Source organism: Oryctolagus cuniculus, chromosome X, assembly GCF_051225735.1.
Source record: "Oryctolagus cuniculus isolate XC-2025 breed Fujian yellow rabbit chromosome X, ASM5122573v1, whole genome shotgun sequence".
NCBI lineage: Eukaryota > Metazoa > Chordata > Mammalia > Lagomorpha > Leporidae > Oryctolagus > Oryctolagus cuniculus.
Window position 1 is genome coordinate 84,013,588 of NC_142888.1, and position 15,568 is coordinate 84,029,155.

The 15,568-nt window shown below is 43.1% G+C and overlaps 1 pseudogene; it reads left to right on the forward strand.

The window, feature by feature from the left end:
- The first annotated feature begins 8,434 nt into the window (after positions 1-8,434).
- LOC100339426 (non-histone chromosomal protein HMG-14 pseudogene) lies at positions 8,435-8,730 on the forward strand (annotated as a pseudogene).
- Positions 8,731-15,568: the final 6,838 nt, after the last annotated feature.

Sequence of the window (15,568 nt, forward strand, 5' to 3'; positions counted from 1 at the left end):
AGTATAGTTTGAAAACAGGAAGTGTGATTCCTCCCAATTGCTTTCAGGGCCGACATTGTGGTACAGCGGCTTAAGTCACTGCTTGGGATGTCTGCATTCCGTATTGGAGTGGCAGTTTGAGTCCTAGCTACTCCATTTTTGATCCAGCTTCCTGCTAATGCATCGTGGTAAGCTGCAGGTGATGGCTCAAGTGCTTGGAGCCCTGTTAACACACATGGGAGAATCTCTCTCTCTCTCCCTCTCTCTCTCTCTCTTTCAAGTATATTAACATAAATAAGCTTTCTTTTAAAAATAATGCTTTTGGGGTCATTGGAAACTTGAAGATTGCTCTTAATCTATAGATCATTTTGAGTATAATGGGCATTTTGAAAATGTTTATTGCTCCAATTACTAACATGGAATATCCATTTGTTTTTGTCTTCTTCATCCATGTTTTATAATTTCCCATCTACAGATATTGCTCCTCTTTGGTTAAATTTATTCATAGGTATTTTATTGTGATTTTTCAATGATTCTGTAAGCAGGATGGTTTTCTTTATTAGTGTATAGGAACACTGCCACTAGGTTTTGTATGTCAATGTTGTATCATGCACTTCCTTGAATTTGGTTATTAGTCCTGTTACAGGTTTTCTTTGGTGTTGTTCAGTCTTTAGGCTTTAGACATGTAGTCTACAAACAGACAATTTCATTTCTTCCTTTCCCATTTAGAAGTCTTTTATTTATTTGCTTTTGCCTAATTGCTCTGAAAGGTAAGACATGAAGTCAATTTCAATTAGTAACATTAGATGTTTTCCCTATAGGGTTGTGAGGTTACTTTGGAACTGTTATCCTTTTCTCCTTTCTTTTTACACCTTATGGAATGGAAATACATATATATATATATTGTATATATAATATCATAATACATATAATATATATTTATATAATATATAATATATATTTATATATAATATTTATATTTATATATAAAACAGCTGTCTCACTATTACATCTTGGCGGGGTCAGGTTATTTCAAAGAGTTCATGGGAGCCAGCGCTGCAGCTCACTAGGCTAATCCTCTGCCTTGCGGTGCAGGCACACTGGGTTCTAGTCCCGGTCAGGGCGCCGGATTCTGTCCCAGTTGCCCCTCTTCCAGGCCAGCTCTCTGCTGTGGCCAGGGAGTGCAGTGGAGGATGGCCCAAGTGCTTGGGCCTTGCACCCGCATGGGAGACCAGGGGGAAGCACCTGGCTCCTGGCTTCGGATCGGCACAGCGCGCCGGCCGTGGCGGCCATTTTGGGGGTGAACCAATGGAAGGAAGACCTTTCTCTCTGCCTCTCTCTCTCTCACTGTCTAACTCTGCCTGTCAAAACAAAACAAAACAAAACAAAAACAAAGAGTTCATGGGAAAACTGATTTTTTCATAATACGCATCTTACATGAAATTTTTGAATACCCCTAGTACACAGCACTTTCAGGAGCTTTTTTGCTCCAAAAATATACCTTCTACAATTCTGTTTTCCATGAACTTTTTGAAGTACCATGCATAGAACTTCTTTGCTGTCATAAATTCACAACTGGAGAGCAATTTGCCTCAGATGAATCATATCTTGATCTCACCTATACCTTGTTAAAATAATGTTTAGTAAGACTTTGAATTCACACTTTGAAGTTGGAAATAGTTAAGCCATTGGAGGAGCTTTGGGGGATAGAATGAATGCATTTTGTGTAGGAGAAGGACATGAATAGGGGGACATGGCAGAATGCTATAGTACGAATTTTGTGAGCCCTCCAAAATTCATGTTGAAACTTAATGTTGCATGCAGTAGTATTAACAGGTACAGCTTTTAGGAGGTGTTTAGGCCATGACGGCTCCTCCCTTGCAACTGGAATTAGGATCCTTGTAAGAGGCTTCACATAGGGTTTGGCCATTTTTGACCCTCTGTTTTTTTCTTCTGTGTGAGGGCCCATCATTCAAGGCACCAGCTTGCAAGCAGAGTCGGGCCTTTGCCAGGCACTTAACTTAATGGCACCCTGCATGTTACCTTTTCCAGCTTCCATAACTATGAGAAATCAACTTTGTTCCTTATAAATTACCCAGTCTATGGTGCTTTTCTTATAGCAGCACAAACAGACTGAAACTTTCACTGCTTTCAAATTATCTCTACTTTCAAAAAAAATTTTTTACTGTATTTGAGAGAGAGGCAGCAAGCTCCCACTCCCTTGTTTATTTCCCAAATGCCTGCACTTTCTGAGGCTGGACTGAGGCTGAAGCCAGGAGCTAAGGATTCAATTCAGGTCTCTCATATGGATGGCAGAAACTCAATTAATTAAAACACTACTCCTGCCATCCACGGTCTGCATTAGTAGGAAGATGGAGTGAGGGGCGGAGCCCAGACTCAGGTACTCCCATGTGGGATATGGATGTCTTAACTGCTAGGGCAAATGAGTGTCCCTAGAAGCATCCCATATTCCCAGGAGACTCTGTCTTTTCTCATCTGCCACTCAGGCACCAGTGCTGATAGGACATGGAATCTGAAGCATTTGGCACCTGGTGAACGCCCTTAGTACCAAGGGAGTCTTTAGGGGAACACGCCCTGAAAAAAATAGGCTAAAAACTAAAGACATATTTATGGCTTTTCTCTCACCCCAAAGGTATGTGCACATCTGTCTCTGTCACCAGAGATGCTTCTAATCTAGCGTGTCACAGTTTTCATCTCCTCATCTATCTCTACGAAGCCTTTCTTCCCCACCCCTTTCCCTTAACCTGCAGCTGGAGCTGTGGTTCTCAATTTTTCAGCTCCCTTTTCTACTTGCCTGTGAGCCGGGATGAAAGCACCCAGCCTCTGAAAGACCCATACCCAGGGCACCCTTTCTAGGACTCAAAGAAGTTAGAGAACTAGACGAGAAATCTTCCGGGAAGAAGACTCTTGAGAACAGAGGGTATCCGAAGCAGAGGGTGGGGGAGGAAGTCAGCTGCAAACCTCTCTTACTAGCAGCTTCACTTCTCTCCACCTCTCTGGTGTGCAGGGCAGGGTAAGGTGTCAGTCACACAGCCTAGAGTGCCTGCCGTGTGGAATCCTGATCCTGGGAACCAAGTATTGAAGTTATTAGGTTGGCACAGTCAAAATATTACCCACTTCCTTATTTTTCTCCTTTGTCTGTTTGGAGCGTTCCCATGGATTTCCATCCAAGAGGAATATCATCCAGAGTCTGAGTTGGCATCTGGAGAGGTAAGTATTTCTCGTTACCTCCTAAATGAGCAACAGTTGTCAGTGGGCTTAGTTGCATCAATAATAAAAGTCCTTGTGGGGTAAATGGTGAAGAGGATGTAAGGGCCAATTGATAAGCTACAGGGCAATAAGATTAATCCTCTCCATCATAGGGCAGACACAAAGATGTGCCCACTCTCCATCTTCTGGAGAAGGGGGTTATTGCGTCTAGAGCGACAAGATGATTTCGCCTCGAGGTAGTTGAGAATTGGGAACTCTGGACTGACTCATTGGATTATTTGCAGGAAGAGCGATTTTGAGTGAGACATAAAATGATAAGTAGATAAAATATTGCTCAACCTAGCTCCTGACAGATTGCTCCAAGGTCATCAGCAGAAAGACAGATTAGCTTTTAGGAGGCTCAGTGAAAATCACAGGCATCAGTGAGGTGAGCAGCTGCCCTACCTAAGCCTGGGAGCAGAGAGTTCAGCTTGCTGGTTTTCTCCGCTGTCTGCACAGCCAACCCAAGGGTGTGCCACATTTAAGCGCAGCTCCTCAGCTGAGCCCTGATACACTCACAAGCTGCCTAGACAGCAGCCTCTGTTGCTGTGAGGCCCAGAGCAGGGTGGAGCATCATCTGGCTAACTACAGAGGGTTTCATGCTTGAAAAGAATTTGGAGGGGAGGTTACAGGAAGTGGGGATTGTGGGAGAGAAATAAAGAAAAAAACAGCAAGGCAGTGCTTGAGTATTCACAGTAAGTGCTGGGAAATGTTAAGGTAGTATACAAGGGGTCTTCAAAAACTTCGTGGGAAATCCATATTATGAAATATATGCATATGTTTCAAAATTTGGGGCATCCAAATAAAACTATCTGTTAATTCCATTTCCATGAACGTTTTGAAGTTCCCTCATAGATGGTCATAGGCAACTTTACTGAGACAAGTTTTAAGTCTGCTCAAACAGCAAAATGGTTTTAGACCCTCTCAAGAGAGGGTGGGAGGATATCTGGGTGCTGTATTTATGTGCACAATATTTTGGACAACATGATGAAGGAAGCACAATTTTCCTTTGCTCTACTCATATTGTAACCAAATCAAATTTGAGAAAAGTGGTGTGTGTGCGCGCGCGCGCGTGTGTGTGTGTGTGTGTGTGCAGTTTCCAGGGGCACAGAGTATTTCACCCACAGCATGATTTTCAATGCCTGTCAAAGTGCCTTTCTTGGCCCCTCCTCCAGCAGCCCCTGCTCACCACCTCCTGGATTGGGTTTTTCCTGCTTCCCTTCCCCCCCCCCGCCCCCTTCTTGGTTCCCCTGCCTCCTTTCACCTTAGGTCCCTGGCCCTTTTCCTTCTTGGCTTCCTTCTCTGGGCTGCTCTCTCTCTCCTTGAGTTCCGCTCTCTGCACTCCCCTTCTTGGGACCCCTCTCTCTCACTGTCTCCTCCTTCCCTCTTAATCCACCTCCTGTTTTCCTTCCTTGTGATCCATCTGCTCAGACCTCCCAGATTTCTCCCCTCCAGGGCCTCAGTGTTGATGTTCTGCTCTCTGCTTACTTCCTTCTCATGCAAGGCAAAAAGGAAAAGAAAAAAAAAAAAAGTTAACTGCCTTATTACCTTGATTTATCCTAATTGTGGGGTGGGTGTTGAGGATGGGAGAAAGGAAGGAGCTAAGATCTGTTTCAACTAATGAAAAATCTAAGTGATGGAGCAATTTGCAAGAAATATTATACTACTTTCAAATACATTCAGTAATACTGCTAACACGAACACAATCCAGGAGTCTTGTAAGTACTTTAACAAAGAGATAAAAATCATGTGTAATTGGCTTTATTTGAGCATAAATGCAACTGTTGAGACCCTCACCATTAAAGAGTCTGCTAATTCCCTTCTTAGACTCTAAGTCTGTTTGCAAACCCCATTTCCTAGCCACAGGTAAAAGTCCTGTTATGAGGGTTCTTTATAACGGTGATTTCCATTTCACTGCAGATGGTCTGTTATAACAGTGCTTTTCTTGATCTGTTTACTAGAATTATTGATGCCAATAATGTACAACAAATGGTTCCTATCTATTTAATAGCTAATCTCTATAAAGAATGTGAGTTCTTTTCCACTGCAGATGGTAAACAGGAGAGAGGAGTCAAGATGAGTTCTTCTGCAGCTGAGCCATGTGGACATGTGCGTTAGGTATCTGTGCACAGATCTTTGGCTGGCTATTTGTGAGCGCTGTAGAAGCGAGAAGGATTTAAGGTTATAGTAGGAGGTAGAAAAGAGTCTGCCTGTGTATCTGTATGTCTAAGCATGGTACCTAGATATGTATGTAGGTATCTAAGTGTGTTTGCATCAGTGCGTGTGCGTCTGTGTGTGGGGTGGGGGAGAGAGAGAGAGAGAGAGAGATCTGAGTCTTTATATAGACACTTTGTGAGAAAACTTGTATAAATATTTGTGTGGAGTGTAGAAAATTGTAGTTGAACTCAATATATAACTGTGCGCAATGTATCGTGTGTGTGTGTGTGTGTGTGTGTGTGTGTTTGAAAAAGAAGAGTATGGCTCTGCACCTGTATTTCTCAAACAAGATTGCAGGAGCCTTGTTAAGTCCTACTCCTCTCCAAATCAGATCCGTGGAGCTCTCCCCTCCGTCTTGCTTTCTCAGTTTCCTCTTTCTCTCGATTCTCTTCCTCCACTTGCCTTTTCCCCCCTTTCTTGTTTCACAGCAAAATTTCTCAATACTTAACCAGTAATTCCTGTCTCTTATTCTCCACTCACAGCTTTGTCAGTTTCACTCTACCGGAACATTCACCCAGGGTTAATTCAGAATGCCATTCCAAAGCGTGCTCAGCTCTCTTCCAGGACACCAAGGCAGGCCATTATAGGGAAGGAGATTAGCCTCCTGTGTTGAATCCAGCCACTTTAGTATAGCCGGTCTCTCAGGTAACACTCCTTCCATCGCCCTGGTGCCCCTGCAAGCAGCCACAGTGGCCTTAGTTTCCTTCCTCCCCGTGGTCTTCCTCCCCACTTCCTCAGCCCTCTCAGGGAAGCTTCCTCCTTTGGCTTTCTTACCACTGACAGCTCTTCTAGCTCCACGACTTCCATCAGATTCTGAATTTTGATCACTCTTACTATAATCTCTTGTTCATTCATTTACTGATTCATTCAATAAATATTTAATAACATATTATTCCAGGTATGTGTAATACATACTCAAAGTCAGATAATATTCCAGCTATGTGCAATCCATCAGTGAACAAAAGGGACAAAAATGCATGCCACTGACTTCACTCTAATGTGGAGAGACAGACAACTACAAACGAACATTAAAAGGTAGGTAAACAACATGTTATGTGGGCAGGTGATAAGTGCGGTTGAACAAGGTCAAGCAAAGTAATAGAGATTGGGAGTCTGTGTGTTTGAGTGTGGTGGTGGGTGCACGGATTGCAGTTTCAAGAAGGGTAGTTTGGATTGACCTCACACAGGTGACATTTGAGCCCAAACTTAAAGCAGTTGGGAATGCATTATGCAGATTTCTAGAAAAGAATTTTGCAACTAGTGCAAAGCTCCTGTGGTGAGAATATGCCTAATTACTAGAACAAAGTGAGCAAATAGCTGGAAACCTGAAGGAGGAAGGGATGGGAAAGGATGGGGAAGGGGTGCATTTACCCACACACTTCTTATCCTTCGTGTTCTGTTGTTTGCTTGCACTTTGATTTCCTTCCTAATAAAATAGTTAATAATTAAAAACACACGTAAGGTACTTGGGCCATTGTAGGCCCTATGGAATGCTGGTGTCCTTAGCACTCTCCATCTGCATCTCATGACTGGCCCTCTCAGCCAGAGAGCAGGGAGATTCAGTGAGAACACCTATGGCTTCTTTCTCAAAATCTTTAGCTTCACCCTCTCTCTCCCTCTCTCAGTACAATTTGTCTTTAAGAAAGACTTGTTCCTCCTTTCTTGCAAGGCTCACTCTTCTCTACCTGTGCATTCGTTCCCCATCTCTTCTCACTCTTCATCCCCTTTCTTGTCTGTAATTTTCAAACCCTCCCTTTCAACTAGCTGCTTCCTTACTGGAGACAAGTATGCACAGGTCTATCTTGGCACAGAATACCTTCCCTTAACCCTACTACATGCTCAAGCCACAGATTCATCTCTTTTCCCTATTAAATGTGTTCCAAGTGTCAAGTTGCTATTTCCCACAGACCATATGCAATTTCACTTTCATTTTCATTTCTGTACAAAAACTGAACTCTCATTGGCTCCTAATGTCCTCTTTCTCATCAAGTCCAAAAGTACATTATTAGTCCTCCTTATTCTTACCCCTTTGCTGTATGCTTTGATGAAAAGAACAGTCTTTGTCTCAAAACAGATAGATTAAGATTAAAATTCTGCTGACTTTTTAGAGCTACATTTTTTCATACATAAAAAGGAGTTGAGGGGCTGACGCTCTGGCATAGCAGGTAAAGCCGCTGCCTACAGTGCCGACATCCCGTATGGGCACCGGTTCCAGTTCCAGCTGCTCCACTTCCGATCCAGCTCTCTGCTATGGCCTGGGAAAGCAGTAGAAGATGGCCCAAGTCCTTGGGCCCCTGCACCCGTGTGGGAGACCCAGAAGAAGCTCCTGGCTCCTGGCTTCACATCGACGCAGCTCTGGCTATTGTGGCAAATTGGGCAGTGAACCGGCAGATGGAAGACTCTCTCTCTCTCTGCCTCTCCTTCTCTCTGTGTGTAACTCTGACTTTCAAATAAATAAGTAAATCATTAAAAAAAAAGGAGTTGAAGGGAGAGCATTGTGGCACAATGTGTTAAGCCATCACTTGGGAGCTTACCTCCCATACTGTATTACCTGGGATCCAGTCCCAATTCTGCTTCTGGTCTAGCTTCCTGATAATGCACACCTCAGGGGCAGCAGATGATGACCTAATTACTTGGATTCTTACCACTCCTGTGAGAGACCTGAATGGAGTTCTTGGCTCCTGGCTTCAGCCTAGCCTAACCCCACCTGTTATGGGCATTTGGGGAGTAAACCAACAGGTGGAAACTCTCTCTCTCTTTCTCTCTTTCTCTCTCTCTCTCTCTTTCTCCCTCTCTCCCTCCCTCTCTCCCTCTCTTCCCTTCTTCTATCTCTCTCTCTGTCATTCTGTCTTTCAAATACCTAAATCTGTTTTAAATAGGGGGAGGTGGCCATGCAGTCCAGCTTCACGAAAACTCTCGCTGCACTATGGCCCACAGGCACGTGGCACGCGCCCACCCTGCCGCCAGGATGCCCAAGGGGAAAGTCAGCTCTGCCCAAGGGACAGCGAAGGAGGAGCCCAAAAGGAAGTTGGCGCGGTCGTTGGGGAAGCCGGCCCCCGTGAAGGTGGAAGCAAAGCCCAAGAAGACCGCAGGCAAGATAAGTCATCAGTGCAAGCGAAGGAGAAGAGAGGAGCAAAGGGAATACAGGCCGAGGTGGCTAACCAAGAAGCTAAAGAAGACTTGCCTGCAGAAAATGGAGACACTCAAAATGAAGAGAGTCCAGCCTCTGATGAAGCAGAGGAGAAAGAAGCCAAGTCCGATTAATATCATACACCATGTGTTATCAGTGGTTCCTGTCTTCCTTCTTGTACAATCCAGAGGAATATTTTTATCAACTATTTTGTAAATGCAAGTTTTTTAGTAGCTCTAGAAACATTTTTGAGAAGAAAGGAAGCCCACCTCATCCCATTTTTTAAGTGTAAATGATTCTTTTTTAGGAGGTGAAATCATTTGTTGGTTGGTTCTTTTTTGGTACAACCAGAAAATAGTGGCATATTGAATTATGGGAGGCTTTCACTGTCCTGGGGGTAAGCTTAACATTCCATAGGCGAGGGTGGTTTTTGTATCCTACAGTACAATTCATACTAAATGGCGATTTGGAGTCTCAGTTGTGCATTTAATCTGTCTTGAATATTCTCAATTACTTCTCCTATGCTGTTTAGTAGAATTGTTTTCTACAGAAAGCCACTCCTTGTTGCTGTGTCAGAACCATGTGCACTCTGTAACACCTTTGGTTGTGGTAGTCCAGTTTTCCTAATGATTATGTTAATGTGCCATGAAAGATTGAAAATTTCAGTATTCAATTGTGGAGGCAGGGGATTTATGTAGCAGCAATATTTGAAGATACTGGCAATTCATGGCTTTTTAGATTTTTGGTACATATGCAAAGAATTGTGTACAAATTAAAATGTGTGTGCTGATTCTCAACACCAATAAAATCTCAATTATGGGGAAAATGGAGGGAGGGAATTGACAATATCTGTCTTATCAAGAGTTGGTGAGAATTGGAGAAAACTGATGTCAAGCACCCAGTATACCACAGGCATTAGCTGTTTTCTATACATCTGTGATTGCATTAGTAAAAAGATTTTTTTATTTATTTGAAATGAACAGTGACAGAGAGAGTGAGAGAAACAGAGAGACAGGGATCCACAAATGGCCACTCAGAAAGGTCTGTGCAAGATCAAAGCCAGGAGCAGGGATCTCGATCTAGGGCGCCCACGTGGTTGACAGGGGTCCAAGTGATTGGGTCATGTTCCATTGCCTTCCCAGGCACGTTAGCAAGGAGCTAGATCAGAGGTGGAATAGACAGAATTCAAACAAGTGCTCCTATATGGGATGCTGGTGTCACAAATGACACCTTAAACTGTTGCACCACAGAGCTTTTATAAAGATTGCTTTTTAGAAAAAGGATTTATTTATTTATTTATTTATTTGAAAGTCAGAATTACAAAATGAGAGAGAGAGAGAGAGAATGAGAATCTTCCATCTGCTGGTTCACTCCCTCAAATGGCCACAACAACCAGGCCTGGCCAGGCTGATACCAGGAGCCAGGAGCTTCATCTGGGTCTCTTGTGTGGGTGACAGGTGCCCAGACATTTGGGCCGTCTTCTGCTGCTTTCCCAGGCGCACTACCAGGAAGCTGGATTGGATTGCACCTGTGTCATGATGCCAGCCCTAATTGCTAGTTAGAATAATTTATTTTTGCTGGTTTTCCACCTACTGCCTTCTTAGAAGGTTTTGGATACTTCAAGATTTTACCCTTGGATCTCTTCTCTCATCATACCATGGGTCTTCAAAAAAGTTCGTGAAAAATATAGATTATGAAAAAGCTGTGCAAGGATTTCAAAATTTAAATATATTTTCTCATTCCATTTCCCAGGGACATTTTGAAGTCACCTCACATTGTAACTCCCAAGTGTCTTACGTATGCCCACCTCTTTAAGTCATACAATGTGTCCATGTGGGTCTAGATATCACAAAGGCCTCTCCTAGATGCCTTACGTGGATTTCCCACTCAAAGAGCCATTCCACTACAGGAGTTTCACTTTCCATGATTCCAGTTACTTTCTTTTTCTTTTTCTTTTTTTGACAGGCAGAGTGGACAGTGAGAGAGAGAGAGAGAGACAGAGAGAAAGGTCTTCCTTTGCCGTTGGTTCACCCTCCAATGGCCGCCGTGGCCAGCGCACCGCGCTGACCCGATGGCAGGAGCCAGGTGCTTCTCCTGGTCTCCCATGGGGTGCAGGGCCCAAGCACTTGGGCCATCCTCCACTGCACTCCCTGGCCACAGCAGAGAGCTGGCCTGGAAGAGGGGCAACTGGGACAGAATCCAGCGCCCCGACTGGGACTAGAACCCGGTGTGCCGGCACCGCTAGGCGGAGGACTAGCCTAGTGAGCTGCGGCGCCGGCCTCCAGTTACTTTCAGTCAGTCGTGCCCTGAAAATACAAAACGGAAAACTTCAGACATAAGCAAGTCGTAAATTTTAAATCACACACCATCCTGAGGAGCATGATGAAATTTCTTGCCGTCCCACTCCCCCCCCCCCAAGACATGAATCATCCCTGTGTCCAGGTATCCATGCTGTATCTGCTACCCACTTGTTAGTCCCTTGGAGATGCCTCTGTTAGCAGATCCGCTGTAGTTGTATATAGAGTTTGGATTCAGTTAACCCTTGTTTTACATAGTAATGCCCTCTGAAGCACAAAATCAGTGATGCTGGCAATTCAGATATTCCACAGTGAAGCTGTCAAGTGTTTCCTTGAAGTGAAAGGTTGAAAGTTCTTGGCTTAAGGAAAAGAAAATCATTTGCTGAGGTTGCTTAGATTGATGGTCAGAATGAATTTTCTGTCCACAAAATTGGGAAAGAAAAAGAAATTTATTTTAGTGTTACTGTTGTACCTCAAACTGCAAAAGTCTCGGCCACATGGTGTGCTAAGTGCTTTGTGCAGAGGGACTAGACATTAAATTTTTGGGAAGACATGAGCAGAAAATGTTTTCCAACTGACAGCAAGGCGTTACTTAAGAAAGGAATGAGCCTGTATGAATACTGTAGTACGGGATCCTCTGAAATGAGTGGCAGCTAGCCACTTAAAGTAAGGGGTGGTTGCACAGATTCAGGAATGGTTGAACTGAAAAATACATAGGCAGCACTTGCCACTACCTGAAGTTGTAGATATCCACGGGAAGGTCTTGGAATGTGTCCCCTGTGGATAAGGGGAATCTGCTGTATATTCTTTCTTGATTATTTTTGGGATGAGAGCAGAATTTGGGAGGGATATGAACAGAGAGAGATCTGAAGTAACATACTCAATTTTAGGCTAGAGTTTGGCTTGATAAACTCAGCAGAATAAAAAGGTTCAGTGGAATGGAGGAACAGGGTTTGAGTTTAGCATCTGTATGAGAAATGCACTATAGCCAAGAGAAGCTGGGACAGGAAAACCATTTACGATGATATTGCTTAGGGTTGGCATTGTGGCACAGTGGGTTGGGACACCGCCTATGGCGCTGGCATCACATATGAGCGCATGGTTCAAGTCCCGGCTGCTCCACTTCCAAGCCAGCTCCCTGCTAATGCACATGGGAAAGTAGCAGAAGATGCCTCAATGCTTGGGCCCCTGCACCCATGTGGGAGACCTGGATGAAGTGTCTGGCTTCTGGCTTCAGTCTGGTCCAGGCCTGGTTGTTGTGGCCATTTGGTGAGTGAAAGAAGATATTGCCTTAACCTAGATATAACTGAATGTGATTTTAGAAAGGAAAAATAAGTGCCAACCCAAGGAGTTTTATAGAAAAAGGAGGGAAGAGATGTATAATTTGGGACATGCTCAGGCTGACTTGCCCCAAGTGGTGGAGTTGGAAGCATACCAGGGGATTCCAATTCAATCCCATCGAGGTGGCATGTACCAATGCCATCTCACTGTTCCAGGTGATCAGTTTCAGTTCACAGTTGGTCATGGTGAAGGGACTGGGAGTCAAAGGGAGCACATAGACAAGTCTAGTACCTGCTAACGCAAACTGATGGAGTAAATAAAGGGGAGAGTGATCCAACATGGGAAGTGAGAATCTCAGCAGACTCATAGAATGGCAGATGTCCTAAATAGCACTCTGGCCTCAGAATCAGCCCTAAAGGCATTCGGAGCTGGCTGAAAAGCCCATGAGAGTATTTCAGGCATGGAAAGCCAAGACACTCTGGCAAAAGATCTCTGCGAGTGAGATCCCAGTGGAAAGAACAGGCCATCAAAGAAGGAGGTACCTTTCTCTGAAGGGAGGAGAGAACCTCCACTTTGACTATGAGCTTGTCTAAACAAGATAAGAATCAGAGAACTCAGAGGGCTTCCATAGCCTTGGAAACTCATGACTGGAGCATAGGGAGATTACTGATGCCATAGACAGGAGTGTCAATTGGTAAAGTCAACAACAGGAGTCACTGTGCACTTACTCCTCATGTAGGATCTCTATCCTTAATGTGCTGTACATTGAGATTTAATGCTATAACGAGTACTCAAACAATATATTTCACTTTGTGTTTCTATGGGGGTGCAAACTGTTGAAATCCTTACTTAATGCATACTAAACTGATCCTCTGTAAAAAAAAAAAAAAAAAAAGAAAAGAAAGAAATTATCAATTCCCAACTTGACTCTCACTGGGATTAAACATGACAATAGGTCTGCTCTGATTTCATCATCATTTTAAAAAATCATCTATTATTTTTCACTTTATGTTTCTGTGTGGGAGCAAACTGTTGAAATCCATACTTAATGTATACTAAGCTGATCTTCTGTATATTAAGATAATCGAAAATGAATCTTGATGTGAATGGAAGGGGAGAGGGAGTGGGAAAGGGGAGGGTTGTGGGTGGGAGGGACGGTACGGGGGGAAAGCCACTGTAATCCATAAGTCGTACTTTGGAAATTTATATGCATTAAATAAAAGTTTAAAAAAAAATAAAAAATAAAAAAAAATAAAAAAAATAAAAAAAAAAAGAAAAAGGATAAGAAAAATCTGGAAGTACACTGGATGCAGTACAAAGGTTTGAGCTGAATTGAAAACATATTAATGATACCCATTGAAGTGAAATGGACACTATGAGAGACAATGACATGATCAGCCCTTGTCTAGACTGTTGAAGAACAACTTACTATTTTATTCCTTTTAGTATTTTTGTTGTTGTTGTTGCTCTGTGTGTTCTACGTAAGACCACTGGATGAACTCTGTAATCAATGCACAATCATTCTTAGGCATTTAAAATTAACAGAAAAGTGATCTCTGTTAAACATAGGAGTGGGAATAAGAGAGGGAGGAGATATATAGGTTGGCACATGCTCACTTGGACTTACCTCCAATGGTGGAACTAGAAATGTGCCAGGGGATTTCAACTCAATCTTACCAAGGAGGCAGGTACCAATGCCAGCACACTTGGTAAAGTGATAAGTATAGATACACAACTGATCAAAAAGATAGGGTATGTGTCGATGAGATTTCACAAATAAGACCAGTGTAAGCAAATAATGAAGGATAGAATTAAAAGGGAGAGAATGATCCTGCGGGGGAAACAGGACACACAGCAGACTCATAGAATGGCAGCACTCCTGCCTCAGAATCAACCCTTGGGACATTCGGATCTGGCTAAAAGGTCTATGAGAGTCTCACAGGCATGGAAAGTCATGACACGGTGGCAAAAAACAATCTTAATGAAAGATCCTGGTGAACAAGACTCCAGCAGAAGGAACAGGCCATCAAGGAGAGAGGCGCCTTTCTCTGAAGGGTGGAAGGAACCTCCACTGTGATACAGCCTTGACTAAACAAGTTCAGAGTCAGTGAACTCAAGGGGCCTCCATAGCCTAGACAGCTCATAGCAAGAGTCTCGGGTGATTGCTGACGTCATAAATAAGAGTGCCAATTGTTAAATCAACAACGGGAGTCACTTGGTACATGCTCCCCACGTAGGATCTCTGTCCTTAATGTGTTTTGCTATGAAACTTAAAAACAACACTACTAGTCGAACAATACCCTATACCTTGTGCAGCTGTGTGAGTACAGCCTGTTGAAATCCTTGCTTAGTATATACTAAGTTGATCTTCAGTATATGAAGGTAATTGAAAATGAAACTTGATGAAGGGCGGGATGGGAGAGGGAGTGGGAGAGGGGAGGGCCACAGGAGGGAGGGAGGTTGGGGGGGGGAGCCACAACAATACAAAAGTTGTATGTTGTAAATTCACATTTATTAAATAAAAAAAACTATATAACAAACAAACAAAAAGAACTTAATACTTTACCCTTTTAGTATTTTTTATGTTCTACTTAAAACTGTTGGTTGAACTCTGTAATTAATACACAATTACTCTTAGGTGTTTAATTAATGCTATAACTAGTACTCAAATAGTATTTTACACTTTGTGTTTCTGTGTGGATGCAAACTGTTGAAATCTTTACTTAATATATGCTAAATTGATCTTCTGTGTATAAAGATAATTAAAAATTAATCTTGATGTGAATGGGAGGGGAGAGGAAGTGGGAGAGGGGAGTGTTGTGGATGGGAGGGAAGTTATGGGGGTGGGGAACTATTGTAATCCATAAGCTGTACTTTGGAAATTTATGTTCATTAAATAAAATAAAAAAAAACATATTGCAGCTGCAAGGATAAGGCACTAGAATACTTATGGTGCCATCAGTGGTAACACAGGAGTTAGGAAGAATTCTTATTTTGAAAAGCCCAGGCCAGTGAAAGAGGAGAATGATTAAAATTTTGATATATTAAATTTCAGGGGACAGTGGGAAACCCATGAGAAAAATATCTTGTAGGCAATTGGAACAGAAAAGACTGCAGAAAAGAAAATGGGTTCAAGTTAGTCAGTGTTGGCGCTGTCTATATTGGAGTCATTTGTATACAAAGAGTAGCCAACATCAGGAGGATAGATGAACACCCCTGAAGGGGTGAGGACAAAGGGGAGCTGGTGGGGAAGAACTGACTTTGGGAAACAGCTGCAGGGAAGAAGTGGGAGGTAGAAGCAGAGCTGGCAGAGCTAGGGTGAGAGAAAGCAAAAATACAAAAGTAGAAGCAGTATGAAAGAAGCCTACTGATTCTACTGCTAATTCATTGGTAC